Below are 26723 nucleotides of genomic sequence, written 5' to 3' on the forward strand. Positions count from 1 at the left end.
TAGCATGTAACTACACTAAAATGAAAATTACACTAGCATGTAACTACACTAAGATGAAAATACAAAGTAATGGGGTTCTATTTATAGGTGAGGGAGGCCACCAACCAAGTCCAATTGGGATCTAGAGGCTTCCAGCTTTAGTTTGATCCAATTTGGACAAGTTTTGGACTAGCTAGGCCCACTTTTTTGATCCAGTTTGAAAGAGGAGAGATGAAATATCTTATTTTTTGAATTAAAATTTGGAAAAATGATGAGGATTCTAGGCACATCCTTAATGAGCTCCACTCACCCTCCTGAGGTGTCAAAATTTTCATTTTTATACTATTAAGTACCAGTATTAATCAACTCTTCATCTTATGTGAGAATGTACTCATTTTTGGTGGAGTTTCTTTTATTCTTAAATTTTTCTTATTCAGACACTTGGATTAACCCCATTGGCCCTTTAGAACACCCTTTGGACCTTAATCCATAACTTTCTAAAAATAGGTACCCTTAGGCTAAGGTGGCTAATGCACATATTCAATTAATTTCTAATGCATATTAGAAAACTCTTTTTAAACTTCTATTTTAGGGAAATTCATCTTAAATTTAAGTGATAACTTTTTATCCAAAAATATCTCAAAATTGTATTATCTCTCTCTAAAATATTTTCTCTCTCTAGGCCAAAAACAAGGGAAAACAATTTTTTCTTGCATTTTGAAATAGGGGATGATTACAGGGGAATGAGAGGAGAACTTATACATCTTTAGGGGCTGAGGAGGAACCTTACAATGTAGCATTAATGATGCCTTCCTCTCCCTTGCATGAGCTGAACTCTTCACCTCGACGCCTCATGTGTCTACTACTTTGAGTGTCCCCATTGCCAGTAGGCCACTGCCCTGCCACCACAAGCGCCATCGCTCAGCATGGACATTGAAGCTTCGAAATGTTGCATTCTGCGATGCCCAAAGTCAACTGAGTTCTATGTTCTCTCTCTCTCTCTCTCTCTCTCTCTCTCTCTCTCTCTCTCTCTCTCTCTCTCTCTCTCTCTCAGCTCTACAAATGTTCTGTCAATAGTTACATGGATACAATTTCATTCTGATTACAGATCACAAGGCTTGGAGGTATTTTCTCAACAAAACCCAGTTGCATGGGCAGGTTCGCAATGGTTGTTCCTAGAATGTTATTTTGAGGTACCAATGTGCCGAAGAAGAAATAATCAACTAGAGCTTGGGAATTAGAATTTTTTGGCATGTCACACTAAATGGGCTTCATATAACTTCTCCATTTTGTTTTACTCCTTCATGGTGTAGGATGAAGACACCTGCAAAGGAAGTGTGCGAAAAGAAAGTCTGATGACAAAAACTCTAGTAAACTTATAGATAAAGAAACGTAGGCTTCTACAGCTTCTTTGAAAGGTAAGATTTTGTAACAATAGGGGGGAATCCCTGTTTCATCCCCAAGTTTACATGTGTTAGTCTGATCATTACATATGGTTCTTTCATCATTGTACTGAATGTTCGTGTGCTATCATGTTATTTACAAGGAGTGGTAAGCATCCCTCAAATTTTGAATATACAATCCTCAAGCGTTTCTGCTACATAGCATAAGAGCTAAATAAAGAGTATGGACTCAGCTTAGAAGGCAAGCTTCCCAAACAGTTGAGCAATGACAAAACTCTTGATAGTGAATGGTTGACCGTGTTCAATGCTAGCCATAGGAAAGGTAGTAAAATCTTCCTCAGCATGCTTCATCCACAATTTGTGGATGAGTGCCGACTGCTCTACCACAAAGTGTACCAAGGAATACCCCCAAACAATGAATTAATAGCTAAATTTACGAAGGGGTTTTCATATAAAAAGTACCAGCTAGGAAAAGATGATCCTAAAGGCCAAAAAATTGCATAGGCCATCTTTGGTGAGAGTGTCTTCAAGAAGACAGTGTAGGGCTAGTCTGGTGGCCTTGACATGAAGTTGGATAATTGGAGGAAAGCCAATGGGCCATTGGCTGTCACTCAGCTGGCAAGCATAGCATGGTAGAGGAAGAGATTTTAGGTGCCATTTTTGATGGTAGACTAGGATTCAAAGAGGTTTTTGGTAAGAATTTGGGCCTATTAGAGGCCATGCTTACAAAAGCAAAGAGCAAGCTAGCTCTTTGCTTACAAAAGCAAAGAGCAGGCTAGCTCTGGAGGAAGAAGCATGTAGGATAGCGAAGGCGGAGTGTGAATGCAAGAGAGATGCATTTTTGTGACTAGAAGGAGCTTCAAAGACTGCTATAATGTTTCTCGTTGAGCTAGAGAAATTAAAGAAGACCTTGCTAAACTATAGGCAGCCCCAGAACCAAACATGATTGAGGTTAATATGAAAGAAGGACAAATCTAGTTCTGTGAAAGGAGCCTCAACTTTTGTGAGGTTGACCCTAACGGCCTTGGACCCAAGAAAGATGATCTTGAATCACTAGAGGTAAGTAAAAAAACTTTTCCACATAAGCTTTTGCCTAATAGTGCCACCAAGTGCTGCAGAGCACTTTAAAAAGAACTAAAATATGGTTTAGGGAGTTATAGGGAACCCTAAAAAGCACTTTAAAGTGCTTTTTGGGTTATAAAAACCACTTAAAATAGCTTTTGTGGGTGATACAAAAAGCACTTGAAAATGTTTTTTGTGTGCTACAAGCTACTTTCAAAGCATTTGAAGTGCTTTCTGGATGATGCAAAGCACTTCGAATGCTTTATGGATTTATAAGTGCTTTCTAGGTGCTCTAAAGTAATTTTAGAGCACTTGAAGTGCTTTGTCCTTAAAATTGTTGGAAAGCGCTTGAAAGTGGTTTTGGAAACACGCTTTGAAAGTACTTTTGGAAAGCAAAGTACTTTCTAAAAGTGCTTGACTAAAGAACTTCAAGTGCTTTTAGAAAGCACTTGAAGTACTTTAGTAGAGTACTTCAGAAAGAACTTTAAAGTTCTTTGTGAAACCACTTTTTTTCAAGTGGTTGTACTGCTTATGAAAACACTTTTTCAAAGTGCTTTCTGAAAGCTTTTTTAAGAGCTTGCAGTGCTATTGGAAAGCCTTTTCTCAAAGTGCTTTTCAAAAGTACTTTTCAAGAGCTTTGGAAAGCACTTTCTGAAACAACTTTTGCATACCACTTTCAAGTGCTTTCCAACATCCAAAATGATTTTTCTAGTGATTTCCAATACTTTTAAGTAGAAAATAACCCAAGTGCTTTACTAAAAAGCACTTTTTTTTTACCATGGTTTCTACTTAATATGGCAATGTAGAAAACTCATGAAGTTGCTATGGCTGAATTGGCACATATCAACAGCCATTACCAATTTATAGAGGCATTGGTTAAACAAATGAAACTTGGTGATGAGTGTTTCACCATTTTCTTGACACCCCCTAGTCTAGAGTCATGTGAGTTCACTTTTTGGATGGAGGGGAGGGACTGTGTTGCCTGCGGCCTACCTCTAGGGGCAAAGGATGTGGTAGGTGTTTATACATTCTTGCATGTAGACACAAATACCAACCCATTTGCTTGGCTTGTGTGTGCAAAGGCAGGTCTTCATATGTGAGGGGTGGCTACAGTCAGAGGATCCTGAATATTGCAAGGCAGTTCGTGTCTAGTCAGCCATCTATGACAAGTAAGTATGGTTCTTTAACTACACTGGGCATAAAGCATCTGGTGTGAAGCAGCATTTTTTGAGCATTTTTTAGATTTGGAGGATGATGAATTTAAGTCAAGTGTGGATAAGGCTGCAAGGTAGTATGCCTATGACAACCCAACCAATTGTACACCTGGGAGGCTGAGAAGGCAGTTGAGAGTAGTGCTCGTAAGCAATCCTGGAGATGCTGAGAAGGAAACTGAGAGTACTGCTAGCAAGACATCAGAGAAGACGTTGGTGGTGTTGAGGAGGTGGCGACACACTTGGAGGATGTTGTGGACCTAGATGTTCTAGCAGCCAACTGGTGTAGAGGCTGCATTGAAAATGCATTCTGATGTGACTACCTCCCTTGATGGAGAGAAGGTGACGCTTCAACAAATGTCAACTAAGCTCTCAAGAAAGAGGGAGGCCATCAGGATTAAAAGCAATATTGATGTCGGTAAGTTATGTTAGACACATGTAATTATTGACGTAAAGCATTGTATTTAATGATATTATTTTGTGTAGGTAAGCTCTCAAGAAAGAGGGAGGCCATCAGGATTAAAAGCAATATTGATGTCGGTAAGTTATGTTAGACACATGTAATTATTGACGTAAAGCATTGTATTTAATGATATTATTTTGTGTAGGTGGGCGACATAAGAAGAGAGTAGCAAATGGAGGCCGTAAAGAAGTCAAGTGACTTGTAATCAAAAGCAAAGAAGGTAAGTGAAGATCACAAGAGAGATGGAGGACTCCCCAGAAGTATTGCACCTGCGCCTCCTTTACTGCACCCGTCAAACTTTAGGGCTTGTAAAATACTTTAGCACCATCTGCTTCTTGCGCATTATTCCTTGCTGTAAAAATCACCTTGACTATGTGCACTCAGTTTTGAAATGAATAGCCCATGAAGTTTTGTTTGTTGTCTATTTTTTCTTGTTATACACTACACCATTGCCTATAGCCCCTAACCATTTGAATATTGTCGTGTAGAACTTTGACATTGTTTGTTGCAAAGTCAACCACCACTACTTTTATGTACACCTTTGCTTTTGAATGATTTTTTTTAAGAGTTTTGTGCATCTATTGTCTCTTCTTGTTTGGTATATCATGTGTATTTTCTAATATGCTCCCATTGGTATAGAGTCACGATGAATAAAAAGACCAGTCTTGGTCCTTATTGAAGAAATTACAATAGGCTAGGCGCGGTATAAGTATGAAACACCTCCGAAATTCACAGAGGAAGATTTAAAGGGGAAACCAACACTCATAATAGACATGAACCATGTCTATTGAGGCTGGTACGGATATAAATCCTCTGGATGTTTGCATCGATAATGTGAAGATTATTCAAGATGGAAGAAGATAATATTGTGTGCGGAAGGATGCAAAGCTGTTATTGGTCGTGGCAAGTACCTATGCAAATGTGTTTATATGGAGCACCACAAGCCTTGTCAATGTTGACCATAGGTTTTAAAAAATGCTTCCCTCATGCTTCCCTAGGGCCTGTGACGCTATTGTCTTGATGGATGGGGCAAGAGGCTTGTCGAGTGGCCAATTTCATGTTTTCGAAAGGGAAGCCCATGTTCTTCAAGAATCTCAGGCAGTTTTGGCACAAGCATCCACAGTTTGATGATCCCAACACCATATTAGTGGATGATCCCCTTTATAAATGTAGCCGAAACACTTTGGGCACATATGTCATCATACCAATGATGGAAGAAAGCAAGAAGAATTCTTGAATGAAGGAACTTGGGCCATGGCTATACAAATGGCTCATTTCATCCAATCGACTAGAAAAAGCTACTCTGGACTACTTTAATATGTGGGATACAATATCCTGTCAGCGTGAAGAAGGATTTGTAAAGTAGTGCCTCCTAAATGAAGGGCATTTTATGTCTTATGAAGATTGGTGGGCAAAAACTTATAAACAAAAAATGAGAAATGAAGGGCATTTTATGTCTTATGAAGATTGGTGGGCAAAAACTTATAAACAAAAAATGAGAAATGAATGTAAAAACCCCTCAACTTGGTATTATAAGTCCTTTGAATTCTTTAAAGTACTTTTTGTATTACTATAAAGTACTTAAAAACACTTTTTGTAGTACTGTAACGTACTTAAAAACAAGACTCTACTTCCCAGCTGAAAAACTTCATCACTTTGTCTTTGTGGGTGAATGAGACTATTATGTGTTGTTTAAGGTTTTTTAGAGTTGTCTAAAGTACTCTTGATATGTATACTGAGTCTATGAAAACATCAATATATTGGCACGAAAAATGTAGCAAAATACATAACTGTTGGTTGCATCAAGTCTTCTTTTTTGGAAGTGAGGAATGAGATTCTACCAGAAATCTAGTAACCTGAACTAATCATCATGATGATTTAAGTCATTATAGAGCTAAGTTTGTACAATTACAATAAGTAGGCTCTATTTACTTGTTGAGATAGTAAAACAAAACCCTCTTTTTACCTATTACCTAACACCTTCGTAGATCTACAATTAGCTAGTTATAAAGGACATGCTATTATATATATTCTCCTCCACCTCGGATGCTAACCTAAAAATGTTTAGTTGTCCTGGTATGGGCTCCATATGAAACTTGATGGCCCTTATTACAAGGTTTGAGTACATTAGAACTGGAGGCTTGTTTACAAGCAGCTCCCAGACTTCATCATGGACTCTCTCGTAGAGTAGAGTAGAGTCATGTAATTACAAGCAATTTTGTAGCTTAAATATTGCCCCAGTTTGTCGGGCATCTCCCGGGGTATCCTATGTTTTTCTTCTATACACTTAATAATGCAGAAGTCTTCTGAACCATGGTGCCCATTGTTTGACACATTGACATGAAAGTTGTCTCCAACACACAATGTGTGACTCAATGCATCTAGGTGACCAACATAAGTGGGGCTATCAAGAGCCTCTTCTTCACTAGAGTTATCATCTTGTATGTCACCATCACCCACACTGGTTGAATGGTGTGATACTCCCAGTTCTCTACATATGCCACCTTGTTCTTGTATCTCCTCCATTTTCCCTTCATACAGGGATCACAAAAGCATGAAAGCCTCTTACATCTTAGGCACATTTATCTGTAGGTGAAAATCCATTAACAGAATGCATGATGCATGAACCTCCAACACGCTTGCATTCCCACATCATACTTCTATTTACTTCATCCTTCTTGACTTCCTAGAACACGTTAACCAAGTCAAGGACCACATGGAAGTGCTTAAGCTATGACAAGAGCACCTGCAGACTACCTTAAAGTGATAAACATGTATTGAAGGTGCTTTGCAACAGCTTAAGTATTTTAACACCACTTGGAAGTGTTTTAAGAGTATCAAAAGAAACCTACGCAACCTGAAATTGCTTTAGGAGTATCAAAAGCACTTATTCTAACCTATAAAAAACTTTAAGTGATACACAAAGTACTTTTGGAAGAATTCAAAGTGCTCTAAACCACGTTAAGGATCACATGGAAGTGCTTTAGTTATGCTAAGAGTACTTGTAGACTACTTGAAAGTGCTATACATGTATTAAAGGTGCTTTACAATAGCTTAAGTACTATCAAAAATATTTAACACCACTTGGAATTGTTTTAAGAGTATAAAGGAACATAAGAACAACCTGAAAGTGCTTTAGGAGTATCAAAAGCACTTAGGATACCTTGTAAAGGACTTTAAAAGATAAATAAAATACTTTTAGAAGAATTCAAAGTGTTTTAAACCAAGTCAAGGACCACATAGAAGTGCTTTAGTTATGTTAAGAGCACTTGCAGACTACCTAAAAGTGCTAAACATGTATTAAAGGTGCATTACAACAACTTAAGTACTATCAAAGGTATTTTAACACCACTTGGAAGTGTTTTAAGAGTATAAAGGAACTTAAGGACAACCTGTAAAGTGCCTTAGGAGTACTAAGAGAACCTAAGATAACCTGTAAAGGACTTTAAGAGATACATAAAGTACTTTTAGAAGAATTCAAAGTGTTGTAAACCAAGTCAAGGACCACATGGAAATGCTTTAGTTATGCTAAGAGCACTTGCAGACTACCAAAAATGCTAAACATGTATTGAAGGTGCACTACAACAGTTTAAGTGCTATCAAAAGTATTTTAACACCACTTGGAAGTGTTTTAAGAGTATAAAGGAACTTAGGGACAGCCTAAAAGTGCCTTAGGAGTATCCAAAACACTTAAGATAACCTATAAAGGACTTTAAGAGATATATAAAGTACTTTTAGAAGAATTCAAAGTGTTGTACACCAAGTTAAGGACCGCACGGAAGTGCTTTAGTTATGCTAAGAGCACTTGCAGACTACCTGAAAGTGCTATACATGTATTGAAGGTGCTTTACAATAGCTTAAGTAATATCAAAAGTATTTTAACACCACTTGGAAGTGTTTTAAGAGTATAAAGGAACTTAAGGACAACCTAAAATTGATTTAGAAGTATCAAAAAAGCACTTAGGATAACCTGTAAAGTACTTTTAAAGGACCTTAAGGACAACCTAAAATTGATTTAGAAGTATCAAAAAAGCACTTAGGACTTTAAGAGATACATAAAGTACTTTTAGAAGAATTCAAAGTGTTGTTAACCAAGTCAAGGAACACATGGAAGTGCTTTAGTTACACTAAGAGCACTTGCAAACTACCTGAAAGGGCTAAACATGTATTGAAGCTCTATTGAAGGTGCATTGCAACAGCTTAAGTACTATCGAAAGTATTTTAACACCACTTGGAAGTGTTTTAAGAGTATAAAGGAACTTAAGGAGAACTTGAAAGTGCTTTAAGAGTATCAAAAGCACTTAAGATAACCTATAAAGGACTTTAAGAGATACATAAAGAACTTTTAGAACAATTCAAAGTGTTATAAACCAAGTTAAGGACCACATGGAAGTGAGTTATGCTAAGAGCACTTGTAGACTACCTTAAAGTGCTATACATGTATTAAAGGTGCTTTGTAACACCTTAAGTAATATCAAAGGTATTTTAACACCCCCCTGGAAGTGTTTTAAGCGTATAAAAGGAACTTAAGGACAACCTAGAAGTGCTTTAGGTGTACTAAGAGCACTTGTAGATTGCTATCATGGATTAAAGGTGCTTTGTAATAGCTTAAGAAATATCAAAAAAATTAACATCACCTAGAACTGTTTTAGGAGTATAAAAGGAACTTAAGGACAACCTATTTCAAAAGCACTTTAATATAACTAGTAATTTTTTAGAAGTATTTAAAGTAGTTAATAACCATCTAAAAGATCTTTAGGTGGATCAAAACCTGATAAACAACACTTCGAAGTATTTTAGGAGAACATAAGTTCTAGTGTACCAATTAACAAGGCCACCTAGAAGTGTTGTAGGAGTATTAAACGTACTTTAGGACTCTTTTATACATAATAGAAGTACCTAAGGCTCGTCAAGCAAATGTGCAGGATACTTTACAAGAGAACCTCTCCCAACCCTGAACTTGCAGACATCTTTTTTGTTCGGTGAGACCATTACAAAATCCAAAATTAGCAGCCTTGGTTAGATTGGGCATTTGTAAAGCGTCAGGGACATTGTCTAGTGTTCAACAAATGAAGTGTACCATATGATGGTGGAAGATAAGCATTAGATCACTAAGAAGGCTAATAGGATATGGAACATCATGAAAAGTAGGGCCTGGTGGAAGGAAGTAATCTTACAGGACTGGTGGCCTAAGATTCTATATCAAGGAAAGATGTTCGTATGGCGCATGCTAGTTAGAGGCCTACCATTGGGGGAAAGCGGTGGATTGATTCTGGTAATTGTGTGTTTTGTACTACATGCTTGGAAACATGCCCGCATCTTTTCATTTCATGTCTGGTGGCAAAGAACGTGTGGAATTTCCTTTCTCCCATATGGATTTCGTTGATGACACATAGGTCCGTAAGGTTAAAGACTAGATTTTTGGCAAGATTTCGAATGGAACAGATAACCCAGAACATTCAGTTTTCTTTTATTTTTTCAAATGGACAGGTTTGTGGCATATCTAGTTAACTAGAAATGACTTCATATTTGATGCAAAATTGGTTACTATAGCTCACATAGGTTTTATAAAAGGGCTACTATTGTGGTAAGTCTTTTCCTTGCGGTGAGCTCATTTGGTGGAGAATGACATGGCTATATATTGGATGAGGGTACTCCGAGCTACACCATTGGTTTCAGAGTAATTAGTGAGAGAAAGCTAGTACATCAAATGGTGGCCATATGGCCGTTTGTAAAGTAATTTTTGGTAATATACCTTCTATTACAAAGAGAGAGAGAGAGAGAGAGAGAGAGAGAGAGAGAGAGAGCCTAGGCAGCAACACGATTGGTGTTCTCCTAAGCAGTAACCCATCACACTCTACTCAGTAGTAAATGCATGCAACCTTTTCATCATTATTTTGTTGTAATTATAAAATCTCTTTTTCTATTCATATTTTTAGGGAAAAAACGAGCTATCACACCACTTGACAAAGCAATGTCAATGACACTCCTTTTGGACCACCTAACCATGCTTTTACCTTGATTGAGTGAAAACCTAAGGAAACCACAAGGGATTACATCCTATGAGATGAATGAAAACCCTGAACCCACAATGTGTGGACTGGGCAAAAAATCAATGATGCATAAATGACGCCAACTAGAAAAGCTTACACGAGAATCCTTTCTCAAGGTAGGCCATACGTATATAACTCATGAAAACAGAAGAAACTGTAAAAGAGTCTACGGTACTTTGATACATTGGATGGAAGAGGACATCAAATGAATAAAAAGGCTGAATTGGAGGTTCTACACCACCATCATCCTTTTTATTCAAGAAGGACATTCAAGAATATTTAGTTATCACTAGAAATATTCATGAAAATTTTGAAAAGACCAACTACCATCATGAAAATCTTTTCATTTCTATGAAAACAATCATAAGGAGGGGACGGGACATCTTCAAATCATGCTTGAAAACTAATGGGCCCATCAACTCTTATTGTTTAAGAAGGTGTCTTGGGTCTTTGCACTTCATGTATATATAAGGGGAAGACCTCTCCTTATCATTTGGTTATGAAAAACCAAGAGAAACTCTATCAGTACTACAATTTTAAGGATCCACATTATGATGCTTTTGATGAAATAATTATCATGAGAGATAATTTTATCTTAGCTTTGGAAGGGGGAGAGGGAGAGAGAGAGAGAGAGTGTGTGTGTGTGTGTGTGTGTAGTCATGTTGCCAAATCTTTTCCCGTCCCTGTGATCTAGATTAAAAAGTCATTTGGTCTATTTAGAACAAGAAACCATCCACAACTAATGGCCACCACTGAACATGCCCAAACTAGCCAAAGCATGTCACCCCAAAATAACACTTTCTCCATATCTTTTGCATACACTACATTTTCACCTACTAGACCTTCCAAAGTTATCAATCTACCATTTATCACATAAAAATTTGTGATGGAGCTACTCAAGCTTAGCCAACATAGGCTGTCCTCAAGCATTGTCCTCAAGTAAGGGGCCATTGAAACGTGACCTAGATGAATTAAAAGCATAACACCAGGGATTAAGCATTGCTTTGTGTAAGTATTAGAAAGTTAGCCATCGTTTATAGATTATAAAAGAATTGACGCTGAAAAAGCAAATAGTTGTAAAGGACACTTCGATGCTGTTGGCAATACCATTAATGATGATAATAGAGTGCCATATACGAAAATTTGATTTTCATCGTACCCAATGCGCATGCGAGAGAAACATCTCGATACTTAACATCGAACGCTTGTTCTAGTGGTTAAAGGGGTACCAGGTTAGATCCTCAGCTAGACACCCAGTTGTTACCTTGCCCTCACTTTGTAGAGGATATGAGGGGTCCTCACGGAGTATGTTGCTCCCTTCTAGTAGTGGCCAATTTTTATTTTTTTTTAAAGAAACATCTCGGTACTTAACTGTACTTAACAGACAAGAACAATTGGATTAGACTAACAATAATCATATTTAACTTGGAAATTGACCCCTCGTCACAAAAGAGGGCACATGAGTGACGGAAAAATTAACGCCACGGACAATGAGCAATTAACCCCACGGACTTACCTTACACTTAAACATGTGATTAATGCTTGATAGCGGAGTTAAGCATGGTCTTAAACTCCCCGAAATCAACCTGCCCATCACCGTCCTGGTCGAAACCCTTAATCATTTCAATACAAGCATCAAGTTCTAGGGCTTTTGAGAAGCCAAGACCACACAAGACTGACTGCAACTCAGCAGGAGAAATGAATCCATCCTTGTCTTTGTCAAACACATTGAAAGCTTCCCATAAGTCCTCATCACCATCATCAATGATACAGCTAGTGCCAAAATCATTGTTATCTTCGACTGTGTGCAGGTCACTAGCTAATGTGCAGGAGACCTCATATAAGAGTAGAAAATCATCATTGCTCACAAACCCTTGCTCCTTGGAAGGGCTGTGGCTTAGAAGAGAGAGTATACTTTCATCTGTTGCTTCAATGCCTAGCTTCTCAAGGGACCTTCTCAACTCTTCCTTGGACACCTTGCCGTCCTTGTTTTCGTCGAAGGTGTTGAAGACCTCGCGGAGCCAGGTGGTGCGCTGTGAGTGGGAGAGGAGGCGGGGCTTGTGCGATACGGCGACATCATTGGTGGAAGAGGGTCCATTAGGGTGATAATGGGGGTGGTGATCGATGGTGGAGTCGGTTAGGGTGCAGCTTAGATCATTATTGAGTGGAGAAGGGAAAGGATAAGAGGCTGTGTAGCCGTAGAACCAGATGAGGTCCACCACCTCATCGAAGGGGAGGGGGGTGGGAGGCACTAAGAGAGCAGCAGAAGCCCGGGAGGCGGCGGGGGCATCGTCAGCAATCATGGCGGCGGACGGCGGGGGTGGTGGTTGACGAAGGGTGGCCGGCCGCAACGGGAGGCGACCAGTGAAGAAGAGGGGGAGGAGGAGCAGCCACGTTCAGAAAGACAATGTACTAGATACCATACTACCACAAACCTTCCAAAATGGTTCACCTCCCTCATCGAGGCTCTGCAATCACCTCCATGCTTTCTTCCCTGTTTTGTCCATTCCTCCAACGCACTTCCCGTGTTACCTGCAGTCTGCAGCCTCCGCCCTTGCGTCCTCCTGTCCAATTTTTGTCTCCTCCTTTTAAGAAATGTTTTATTTCCTTGACCCTTAATGCCTGAGAAACCACCCTCACCACTTTATTGGCTGCAGTTTGTAGATGCCATTAAAGCCCTAACCTACTAAACGCCTGCACCATATTTGCCTAATGCACCGCCTTTATTGATACATTTAGAGCCTACAAGGGGCAGAGGGATCTCGTGCATCACTTAATACCAGATCCACAATACCCCTGCCTTGCAAAATAGGTTTCTATAATAAGAGGCTGGCTTTGTTAGAGAGGGGGAGAGAAAGTGAGAGCGAGAGAGAGAGAGGGGGAAAGGGCCCAAATGCACATAACAAACATCAAATATTTGCTCTTTTGTTGCAAAATATTTGTGTCTTTGTAATTTTTTGTTGGGAAGGTGGATTTGTGTGTGCCGCCATAGTGCAGTCTCTAGGCATCGAATGTGGATAACAAACATAAAATATCTGTGTTTTTGCTGCAAAATATTTGTGTGTCTTTGTAATTTTTTGTTGGGAAGGTGGATTTGTGTGTGCCGTGTGTGCCGCCATTGTGCAGTCCCTAGGCATCAAATATCATGGAACCCGACCGTTCTACCAGCTAAGATTTTAATTAGATTGAAAATCACATGGAAGTTTTTACTTAGAGCACTTTGAAAGTGATGCTTTCAAGTCTCTATACAAGAGTAAGATCTAAGTTATGCAAACGGACTCCACTAATGTTTAGTCCATTATTTCTAATTTCTTGTGTAATAAATTTTTTGAAGAGTTTAAGCAATACAACCATGTGGAACTTATCTCTATGGCTATTTTTAATCTTGTCTAAAGACATTGCATACAGTTGATGGATTAATACTATCTATAGAGCCAACTATTTAGACTAGCCTAATGGACTGATGGTAATGCAAATTGGCATGCCTGACAAATGGCCCCTTTATGCAAAGCGGCCACCATATTTATAACTGGCAATTGTTGCCATGGAATGTATAAGTCTGATGGTAGTGCTTGATTAAAAAATACACTTTCAACCAATCAAGTTAAGGACAATTCCTTATTTTTACCAATATATGTTGGTTTTATAACTAGAATATATTAAAAATTTAACCTTAATAACATAAGGGCTACAAAAGATTTCAAGCTTGTTTTTATATTTTTTAACCAATAAAAACACAGTAAACTATCAATAACATAAGGGCTACAAAAGATTTCAAGCCTATTTTTATATTTTTTAACCAATAAAAACACAGTAAACTATCATTTTTTCACTACATTAGCAATGCAAACCAACCACATATCAATGCATTAAAAACGAGTACAAACAAATTTCATATAAAATGAGCAGCCATTGCTAATGGGCAATGGTGAGACCAAATGGTGACTATGAAAACAACGCAACTATTTAAACGAGTGTATGGCAATTTAAACCACCAGATGGCAATTCACACCAACTAGGTGGCATCTTAAACCAACCCCATGGGAATTCTAACTAGCCTTAAACCAACTAGGTGGCATCTTAAACCAACCGCATGGGAATTCTAACTAGCCTTAAACCAAGCCGTAGCAATTCAAAACACCCTTAAACTAGCATGTTGTTCCAACCAGCCTCATGATATATTTGAAGGCAAGGCAATGGGGACACATGCTATGGTGGCTCATAGTTAACGAGAGCCATGGCTATGGCATTGGGCAGAACAGTGTGTGTATGTGTGTGTGTGTGTGTGTGTGTGTGTGTGTGTGTGTGTGTGTAAGCACGTGAGACACACACACACACACACACACACACACAGCTAGAGAAAGAGTAAAATGCACACTATTAAGTTGATGTGATAGCTGCTTAATATCTATACAATGAAATTCTAAGAACTTTATAGGCCCAAATGTTCTTCACTTGGACATCATTGCTTATGTTACATCACCAAATAATATCTAGATATTATTGTGAGCCCTCTAAGAGGTGGTTCACACACACACACTAGCCTTAAGAGGCTATTCACACACAAACATAGGTAAGACCTTGATTCCCAACAATCCCCCCTCAAGGGATTACCTCATACTGTGTCAAGGATAAATCTAGGTGATGGTTTCTCATGTGAGTTTTTTAGTCAAGGATAAATCACATGACTCTTAGTTTCACATGCTAATAATGGGGTCCCTTACACACAGGATTAGGTCACCGATACAACTAAAAGAAAGAACACATAAATTTGCACGGCTTCTTTGAGTAATAGTCTTCTTCTATATGGTTGTTTCTACTATAAAGGGAGCACTTTGCATCTTTAAAGTTCTTCTTTGTAAAGAAGGAGCGATCTCCTTGTGCACTGACTTGTTCTTGAACTTCTTTTCTTGTTCTTTGAAGGAGTTAATGACTCCTTCCAAGGTGAGTTTGGGAGATTCTTTAGTTTGGTGATGAGGTTTTCATAGGAATCTTTAGGCATTGATTTGATTGAGGACTGCTACAACCACATCCTCTTCCACCTTAGCTTTGAGTGCAACAAGCTTATGAACATCAAAGCCCTCATGTGACTACATCATCACACCATAAAACTCTATTTGCAGAGATACTTTAGAGTTCTTACCCTATGCTCCAAAGAGCTTATCCAACATTTCATAAGCTTCTTTAGAAGTCATGAGATCAACGACATGATCTATATAGTTGTCAGAGAGGCCTAGGGCTATGAGACCAAAGGCTTTTTGATCTCAGAGCTTCCAAGCTCTTTGGGCTTCACCTTCAGCAATGAGTTTAACTGTAGAAGTGCTATGTCCCATGACTTTGGAAGCAACAAATTTAGAATCCAATGCTTTGGCTCCCTTAACCACCATTAGGTTATCTTCTAGTTGGATGGCATTTGTTGTGACTTCTGTGAGATCCCTGTTCCCACCAAGCAACAGATTCGGGGTACTAGCAGCGGAAGTAGCACTTCTTGCGTGGGACAGGGGTCCCACATTCGGGGCCTCATCCACGGATATCCGGACAAGAGACTAATCCGTCAATTTTTCCAAAAACCGGACTCGGAAAAACTTCTCTTACCCGGAAAGCACGGGCGATTCCACCAGGATAACTTTTTACTCTAACTTAGTCAAGACCATTACTGATCAAGCTGATCCGATTGTACCTATAAAGATACTCGGTCAGATCAAGGAAGAAACTTGCACTTGGATCATTGGGATCAACGCTTTTTTCCCCATCAAAGAGGCACAGCCGTTGATTCCTATCCATAGAACAATTACTATCCAGGATTTACTTTATATATCGTAATAACAGAAATTGAGTCTCGATTTACGGATCCATCAGTCCAGCCTACCCATCCGATCCCATGGGTTAACCAACCGCCCAACCACTGTAGTGATGGGATCCAATTTGGAATTTGGTTAGGTTTTGTCTCGGGTTCCAAGGCCCCCTAGCCGGAAGTTCATGCAAACATAAAATTAGGCACACCACTTACACACCCAATATGAAATTACCTTTTTCTTAGCATCAGCTAACTTTAAAACAATCCTTTAATGAAACCATAGTACCACTGATCACAGTCTTCCAAATTATTCGGTTGATTCTCAAATTTCCCATCATTCCTTCATCAGAGTATCTATGGCATCATTGGCAACTAGAACGCTCACCACCTGTCCACTCAGGGGCCTTTTCAATAGTTCCTAGCCCATAATACTCGGCAATATAATCACTTATAAAAATCAAGATGGAATCTCGTTAAAGATCAGCAAGATCAACCAACAGATCCATAAAAAGAGCCATGGACTCATCCATTGAAGACCAGCAAGCTCAACCAACAGATCCATAAAAAGAGCCATGGACTCATCCATTGAAAACCAGCAAGGTCAATCAACCAGATCCATGCCCGGTTTCAGAAAAATAACTCTTACTCCTTGTTCCAATATCTTCCTCGACGCACGCGTGGATATCCTAGGCGACCCAGAGCCCGACCCAGAGCCCGAGTACCGTATGGTCAGCACCCTCTAGGATCCTTCGCAGGTGACCTAGCGCTTCACTCATAGGCCGCTTCCTTGGTCCCTCATCCACCGTACCGGAAGCTCACCATTTTAATCAAACCGAGGCTGGTCAAGACCTCGGCCGACTTTGCTACGCAAGACGTCCTCCATTGACTCTCTGTCACAGCAGTTGCAACTTTATCAGTTAGGTCTCCACGACCTTAATCACAAGACGGTCAAAATGCTTCCCCAGCATTCTTGACATAAAACAACCATTTACAAACAGCATTTACAAACAGTTTACAAATACAGTTTCTATATTAACTCTCATTTTTCCACATTATCCCTCATTAATCCACATTACTTATTCCACATTCCATTTATATGTGTACTCATCCAATCACCTCATTTTCCATCTCTTCACTTCAGATTCCTTCACATCACATATCATATATTCACATCCATATCCACATCCATACATCTACAGCCACATCCACATTCACATCCATACATCCACATCTACATACTTATCTCCATTTTCACATCCTCATTTATACATCCGCATCCCATATCCACATTCATACATACACATCCATATCCACATGCATACATCCATTATCACGTCCTCATTCATACATCCACATCCACATACATACATCCACATCCACATTTTCATTCACATCTATACATCCATATCCACATTCACATCCACATACATACATACATCCACATCCACATTCCCATTCACATCTATACATCCATATCTACATGCACATTCACATCCATACATCCACATCTATATCCTCATTCACATCCATACATCCACATTCATGCATCCACATCTACATGCATACATCCATACATACACATACACATCCACATTTACATCCATGCATCCACATCCACATCCTCATTCACATCCATACATCCACATTCATGCATCCGCATCTACATGCATACATCCATACATACCCATCCACATTCACATCCATATTCTCACCCTATCACAACCCATATACATCTTATCCCATCACATATGCATCTTATCATATCTTATCACTTCCCATATCTTTTATTCATACCTCTATGCATGAAATTCAATTATGCTAAAAGTAACTCTTTTATAATAAAATAATCATCTCTTATGCATACCTCTATGCATGAAATTCAATTATGCTAAAAGTAACACTTTTATAATAAAATATTCATCTCTTATGCATACCTCTATGCATGAATTTCAATTATGCTAAAAGTAACACTTTTATAATAAAATATTCATCTCTTATGCATACCTCTATGCATGAATTTCAATTAAGCTAAAAGTAACTCTTTTATAATAAAATATTCATCTCTTATGTATACCTCTATGCATGAAATTCAATTATGCATAATATAAAAATCAATTTCTCTAGGATTACAATGAATATCTTTCAATTAATCTAGGATGATAATTCCTAGAATATGGTAGAAAGCCCTCTTTTTATGCTTTGAATGAAATTATTTTATGAGTAATTTTTATAAAAATTTTGCCATAGCTCTGCTGCTATGACTGATAAATCTCAATTTTTCTAAGGGATAAAGCTTATCTTTAAGGAAATAATTAGAATGATCCCTAATTGGATCATTAATTCCTAATGGATTGAATCATCAATATTCATGAAATACATAAACTAAAGCATAGAAAAAAGCCATTAATTTGGCCTCAAGCATAGATTAATCTTGGATTAAGGAAAAGCTTTATGAAAAGCTTCATTTGGATTGAGAATGGGTCATGAGTATGACCATTTCTTGAGTGAGAGAGAGAAATTACATAAAAACTATTTGAATTAAGCATAAATGGAAATTTATGTAATTCTTAACTATCATTAATCAATTAACTTCAATAGCATTCATCAATTTATGTAACTCTTCACTACCATTCATCAATTAACTTCAATAGCATTCAAAAATCATTCCAATTAAGCTTCTCAAGCTTGAGAGGGGTTGAGAAGAGAGAAGCATTGAGAAATTATAGAAAAGATCAAAATTCACCATTTACCTTAAAAATTGCTTGATTCTTTGTTCACGGTAGAGGCCCCCAACCAATCAATTGGTTAAGTATGTTGATGGAGCCACCAATGGGGATTGAAGAAAGAGGGAAGTTCTAATTTCTTCAATTTGGAGAGAATTTTAGAGAATAGTAGAAACAAGCATTATTTCAGCATAACTCTAGTATAGTAAAATTCTTCTCCTTTTTTCAAAGAACTCATGTTCTATTTATAGGAGAGGGAAGCTCTAACCAAAGCTAACTGAATTCTAGAATTTTCCAAATTCAGTTTGGTTGAATTTGGACTAGATTTGGACCTAGTTTGGTTACTTTTTGATTCGATTTGGTTCCATTTTGATTTGGTTTGGTTCAAGAGAGAGGAGAGATAAAAATATCACATTATTTTAGAGTTTAAAACTCATTCAAGCATGTGAAATATGCACCTCCTTTAAAGAATTCCCCTTCCTTACATATGTGTCAAAATGGAATCATTATACCCAAAATATCTCATATTTTTAATATTGCTCATAGTTTTTTACTAATAAACCTTGTACATTTTCAACTCTTTATCTTATGTGAGCATTTACTCATTTTTGGATACTCAATTTATCTCATTTTTTTGATATTACTCATAGTTTTTTACTAATAAACCTTGTACATATTCAACTCTTCATCTTATGTGAGCATTTACTCATTTTTGGGTATCTTCTTTTACAAATAGGATTTATCTCCTCCCTACACATGGATTGATGCTATTGGCCCATAGGAACCTTAATTGGACCATAATCCAAAAATTTCTGAAAATCTAGACCCTTAGGCTAAGGTCCTTCATATCCATTTTCAATTAATTCTAATTGCACATTGGAAAGTTCTTTTTGAATTTTTGTTTTAGGGGAACTTATTTTAATAAGATGAGTTATTTTTCTATCCAAAAATATTCATAATCTGAATATTCTCTCTCTAGAATATTTTCTCTCTCTATGCCAAAACAGGCAGAGACAAGATCTCTTATATTTCAGAAAAGGGAATTGATTACAGGGGAATATGGTGGACATTTTGAGAGGCTGGGGAGGAATCTTACAACTTCATTCCATGTAGTGATCCCTCTAACGAGCGATTGAGCCATTATAGATCACTTCACGTTTAAGCCCATGGATGAATCTATCAAGGAGTTGATTATTTGAATGGCGTTCATGGGCGGTTGCAAGATGAGGGTACTCACTTTCATTCACTCTCTCTAAAATTGGGACATCCACGCATCTCGGGCGGAGTACCTCGATCGTGATATTGCCATCAATTAAAACACGACACGTGTCTCCCAAGCCTAAAGCAAGATATCTCGAACAAGATACCAAAACTAACGCCATGCTAGTAGGTCCAGGTTTCCATTCATCATCCATGTCACCAATACAGGTCACCGCCACCACACTATCTCGATCGAGATATTCATGCCACTCGGGATCCACATCAATGCCACGGTGTATCCCCCTAGGCATATTTGACCAGCCCATCTCCACCGTCCACATATCTCGAATGAGATATTGAAATAAAATCTCGACCATTCATTGAAATACCTCATTCGAGGTATAGAGATGCAATCTCCACTGTCCACATATCTCGAACGAGATATTGAAATAAAATCTCGACCATTGAAATACCTCGTTCGAGGTATAGAGATGCAATCTCCACCGTCAACATACCTTGTACGAGGTATAGAGATGCAATCTCCACCGTCCATTCACGCACATTGGAAGATACGATCCCAGTCATTTAAATATCTTGATCAAGGTATTAAATGAATCTCGACCATCAAACATACCTCGATCGTGGTAATGACTTAAAATCTAAGCTGTCCATGTACCTCGAACGAGATACTAATTTCAAATCTTAGCCGCCGGCCGCCGTCGATCCTTCACCAACCCTATAATTAAGTGTGTATCTTGGCCATTTGTCTCACTAACCCTAAAATCCAGAGCGTACATCTTGCAAACCCTAAAGTGCATGATGCCACACCGAACCTCGTTTGAGGTTATAAAACCGAAATACTTTTTTTTTTGCCTCATTGGTCAGAAGTCGTTTTCACTCTCCTTACTCTCTTGATTTGGATTAGCGTTAGTGGGTCCATTAGCATTGTTTTAGCAGCTTCATTAGTGCTATTAGCACTAAGCATTGGACCTTTCACATTGGACCTTTGTGTTAGACTTAGGTTTTAGCATGGAGTCACGCGAGAAGGGCCACGAAGAGGGCCACGAGGAGGGCCGCTCGTCTATTGTGGACCTCATCGTGGAGATAGACCGCGAGTTAGCGGTAGAGTGCTAGAGACACACCGTCTACATTACATATCGTGGTGGCAGACTTGGAGGCGATGCTTTCGTCCCTTCGTAGCCTTCATGATATTGTTTATGTAGATGAGTGGATAGCCCACCATCGCACTGCTCCTGTGTCACATGGCCTAACATATCGTTAGGTCTGTGATCTTGGTCCAATTAGGGATGGAGCCTACTTAGATCTTTTCCTCGATAGTCGTGGGATGAGGCCTGGGGCGGGTAAGCCCCTTACTATTTCGCGGTGTTCGCATCCTCGTATGGCGGCACATATCTACAGTTGATATGTTGCCGCATATGGGAGGATGCCGAACAACCGCCAGATTCCCATATACTTCGCAAAGCAATTATATGCGGAGTTTGTCTTAGGGGAGGAGGTGGATTACACTAGCCATCGACCGGGTGGTGGTGCTGGCCGAGGCCGTCTCTAGGACCAGGGTAGGCGGCCTCCACACCAGCCCTTCGTGTAGCTCCTACAGATCCTTCATTTGTGCCTATGTCGACAGTCGAGGCTCTTGGCACCCAGGTTGGCATCGACGTATACGGAGTACCACGGAGAGCATCCAGCACGTGGTGTGCTTGTTCTCACAATCGATACCGATGACAGATGTTGAGGTATTTACATATTTATTACTTCTTAAGTTTTTTTAGTCATTTATTTACATGTTTATATGTATTTTTCTATATTTTTACATGAGCGGCATGGTTGATTGTGTCACGTAGGGTCCCACACCTACCACTGAGAGACTCCCTCATGAGTTCGAAGAGGCGAGAGCAAAGATTGACCGCCTTAAAGCTGCATTACAAACGGCAGAGGCAGCTACTGCATGTGAGAGAGTCTGACATCTAGCAGGTAGGTTTCTCTTGAACGTAAAAGAGTTATAATTAAGGTCCTAAGTTATAAATTTCTTTAAGTAATACCGAATGAGAGAGACTAATCAATTATTTTATGCTTTACTTTTTTGCGTAGGCTCGAACTGAGGTAGAGAGTTCTAGAGCTGAGGCACAGCATCACATGATTATGGAGTGGATTGCACAGCATAGGGCAGAGCAGTTGATGCTGCATGTTCGAGAGTTCCGCAGATCCTCAGACGTGATAGTGCCCTACTTGCCTTTATATCCACGGCCTGTTACATAGGTTTTTCAATGACCTCTCCCTCAGGATGCACCACCGTTCCTCCGTGATGTCTGCTGCGCTCTCTGTATCGAGGACATTGACAGTATTGGTGGATATGCTCTGGGATGTGGACATTTTTTCCATTTGTCTTGCATCACCCAGGAGCTAGTACGCTCCTCAGCATGTCTCTTGCCGTGCACGCGTCGACCTAGCGACATACAGAGTTTTGGTTCATTGATGATCTTCACCCAAGCTTTGCTCAAGTAGATGCTAGGATTGGCATGCCTCTTGATTTTACCTCAGCTACTACTGACTTGGGACTCGATGCGATCGATGATAGAGATCAGGAGCCTAAGGTTCCTCCAGAGATTGAGTGGAGTGCACATGAGTTCAGAGAGTCCTTCATGAGAGCCAGATCACAGCATACGAGCGTGTGGGTGGTGTGGCACCTCGGGTGATGGTGCTAGCAGCAGTGCTGCTTCTCATGAGCAGCGTGTCCTTATAGCACAGGAGCTTACATGAGTAGAGTGGCAGACACGTACCATTGCTGATTATAGATTTTGGGTTTACAGATAGAGATGTCTTGCAATAGCATGACGTAGAGAGAGGGAGAGGGCTATAGCAGCTTATGGGACTCGTGAGCTCCCGAGTACACCAGCACCAGCTCATGATCCTGCCTTTGAGGCAGACCTCCCCGCAAATATTCGATGACCCCCGCAGCCGGCACAGCCTCCTTGACGTGCATAGCAACCTCGACATGCACGTCGACCAGCAGTTAGAGATGACGATTTTGATTGGGTTGCCGTTGATAGTGACTAAACTCAAACTAGTTGGGTTAGCTCACTTACATTGTACTTAGATTTATGGGCAGTGACTAGCTGGGGTAGCTCATTTTCATTTTGATGTACTTCTTTGATGTTTATATCATTATGAGTTTTTTCATTATTGAGCATCATTACATTTTAGTTGATGTTCTTGATTTTTTAAAATTTTTTAACACTTTGGCTATCATATTGTTTGTTGAAAATCTCCATGCCATCGTATCCAAACATGCTCAGATGGGGGGGACCAAACTTTGCAAGAATGTGGGGGGGAGCCCACCCCCACATGCTTGCAAAGTTTGGTCATGATCGGAGCATGTTTGGGTTAGTAATTAGCACCCAGTGTGGATTTTTCAAGTCTCTCGGTGCTCAAGAGGCCATGGAAAATCCGGGCCTTCCCCATACCATCATACCCAAACATGCTCCGATGGGAACCAAACTTTGCAAGCATGTGGGGGGAGCCTACCCCCACATGCATGCAAAGTTTGGTCATAATCGGAGCATGTTTAGATTGATAATTAGCGCCCAGTGCGGATTTTTAAGTCTCTTGGTGCTTAAGAGGCCATGGAAAATCCGGGCCTTCCCCATACCATCGTACCCAACACCGATGGGAACCAAACTTTGAAAGCATGTGGGAGGAGCCCACCCCCACATGCTTGCAAAGTTTGGTCACAATCGAAGCATGTTTGGACTGGTAATTAGTACCCAATGTGGATCTTTCAAGTCTCTTGGTGCTTAAGAGGCCATGGAAAATCTGGGCCTTCCCCATACCATCGTACCCAAACATGCTCCGATGGGGACCAAACTTTGCAAGCATGTGGGGGTGGGCCCCTCCCACATGCTTGCAAAGTTTGATCATGATCAGAGCATGTTCGGGTTAGTAATTAGTGCCCAGTGCGGATTTTTCAAGTCTCTTGGTGCTTAAGAGGCCATGGAAAATCCGGGCCTTCCCCATACCATCGTACCCAAACATGATCCGATGGGAGCCATACTTTGCAAGCATGTGGGAGGGGCCCACCCTCACATGCTTGCAAAGTTTGGTCACAATCGGAGCATGTTTGGATTGGTAATTAGTGCCCAGTGCAGATTTTTCAAGTCTCTTGGTGCTTAAGAGGCCATGGAAAATTTGGGCCATCCCCATACCATCATACCCAAACATGCTTCGATGGGGACCAAACTTTACAAGCATGTGGGGGTGGGCCTCTCCCACATTCTTACAAAGTTTGGTCATGATCGGAGCATGTTTGGGTGAAGTATTTAGTGCCCAGTGCGGATTTTTCAAGTCTCTTGGTGCTTAAGAGGCCATGGAAAATCGGGGCCTTCCCCATACCATCATACCCAAACATGCTCCAATGGGAACCAAACTTTGCAAGCATGTGGGAGGGACCCACCCCCATATGCTTGCAAAGTTTGGTCACAATCGGAGCATGTTTGAATTGGTAATTAGCATCCAATGTGGATTTTTCAAGTCTCTTGGTGCTTAAGAGGCCATGGAAAATCCGGGCTTCCCCATACCATCGTACCCAAACATGCTCCGATGGGGACCAAACTTTCCAAGAATGTGGGGGGACCCACCCCCACATGCTTGCAAAGTTTGGTCACAATCGGAGCATGTTTGGATTAGTAATTAGCGCCCAATACAGATTTTTCAAGTCTCTTGGGCTTAAGAGGCCATGGAAAATCCGGGCCTTCCCCATACCATCGTACCCAAACATGCTCCGATGGGGACGAAACTTGGTGATTTTCAACAAACAATATGGTGATGGTGATTTTCAACAAACGATATGATAGCCAAAGTGTTAAAAAAATCAGAAAACCATGAACATCAACTAAAATGCAATGATCCTCAATAATGAGAAAACTCATAATGATATAGACATCAACTAAGTACATCAGAATGTGAACTAACACAGCCACTCTGGGTTTAGCCACTAACTCAAAAAAGATCAAGGTATTTTGAAAATGAGCTACCCCAGCTATTCTGAGATTAGTCACTCCCAAAAAATCTAAGTACAATGTAAGTGAGCTAACCCAGCTAGTCTAAGTTTAGTCACTATCAAGATAGAGATCTAGTCCAGCGGCACCCTCTCTAGCTCTCAACTGCTCTAGAATGCTCTCATGGTCATCCACTCAAAGCTGAAAACGAGGGTGAGAACTGTGTTTTCGGCTCTATACTCGATCAAGAGTGAGCCTGGTAGCAACCACTAGATGAGAGAACTGAAATGCCTCTAACTCCCACTTCCACTGTTGGAACTCAAGACTCCCCCGATGAAGTCGAATCTGCTGGTAGAACCGGCCTGCCAAACAATCATGCTATGGGCGTCAAAAGAAAACCCATGATCATCCACTGTATCTTGGTCAAGGATGCACTTTGGCCTAGTGCAACTCATCAGATAGTAGTCGCTATTTCCCTCACCGGCAATAACAGCAAATACATCACCCTCTTGTAGCAAATCTGTCAGGTCATCATAACAGACCATGAACGTAGGACCTGTGTGCTCATCAGACAACACTGGGATGTGAAGGATGCTCGGGGGAGAGGAATGTCTGTATCCATGCATTTGTCCATCCTCTCAAGGCACAATGTGACCAATTGCCATCCATACATGCTCCACAGAAGCATGCAAACTATTGTGTGTAAATCATGGGGGCCACCATGCACGTGCTCCTGATGGAATGTAAGCCCAAGGTGCCAGGTACTCTGTCACAATCATGGGAGACTCTACGGTCAATCATGCTACTATCCACATGCCAAAAAAATCTCCTGACAATCCGAGCATCACGTTGGGGATACAATGATACTGCATTCCCACAAAAATGTTGGGAGCACCACTCGACTACGTGGCCCGCATCTCTGAACCGCTCAACATCCTACCGCACCTGATGACGCCTCAGGGCATGTTTCACACACGCGCCCGCACCATCATGCTCTCCCTTCCCGTGACCAGTCTCAAGGAATGACCAAATCACTGGGATACTAGACTACACATGCCACCTATAAATCCATAAAACAAAGTCTTAGTTATTGTTTTCTTTAAGATGTTCTAGTGAATTTAGTTTAATTGCGAATATAAGAGAACCATAAGTACTATCTATAGAGCCAATAGAATTGTCATGAATGACTTGAACCGTGTGCCACAACCATCCAACCAAACCCATCGCTGGCCACATATGATCCCACAATCTCATAAAAAATCGTCATGGGGAGACAAAAACAGTGTTGCACAAAATGTGCATCATGTGAACGATCATCACTCTCACTGATATAGAAATGATATTCTCGAATAATGACACGGGTCTCGGGGGTACTCGCTTTCCCATCTACATGAGCCTCTGCATGTCGATAGCTAATGTGGACCATAATAGCAACCTGGTGAGGTGAGCAATACAGACGATTAGGACACAAAAAATCAAATAAGTAATATAGCTCAAACACGTATAGGGGTAGATCTTCTCCCTAAATGTGGTTGTGAAGTGACAACGTGGTCTATGTTTGTCCACGAGCTGCAACTTCCTGGATTGTCCACCACTCTGGAGCTGGTGTGTCACATACTCATAACGTTGCCATGGCACTATCTCTTGGTCACTTGCATCAAGATCTACCATTTGTAGATATGCAATTGCTCTCCACACACAAGCCATCCTATGGAACTAGGCATCCTTCGTGCGTGCACACAAAAGAGAGTGGATGAAATCACGAGGACTACGAGGCAACTCTCTATGCCCACTAAGAGAACGGAACACATCATCAAAAA

At 40.1% G+C, this 26723-nt stretch overlaps 1 pseudogene; it reads right to left on the reverse strand.

Moving 5' to 3' along the window:
* Nucleotides 1-11603: 11603 nt before the first annotated feature.
* LOC147636043 (calmodulin-like protein 3 pseudogene) lies at nt 11604-12773 on the reverse strand (annotated as a pseudogene).
* Between the last annotated feature and the right edge of the window lie 13950 nt (nt 12774-26723).

The sequence above is a fragment of the Cibotium barometz genome, chromosome 8, assembly GCF_041138505.1.
Source record: "Cibotium barometz isolate CiBa-2024 chromosome 8, ASM4113850v1, whole genome shotgun sequence".
In the NCBI taxonomy this organism is placed as follows: Eukaryota; Viridiplantae; Streptophyta; class Polypodiopsida; order Cyatheales; family Cibotiaceae; genus Cibotium; species Cibotium barometz.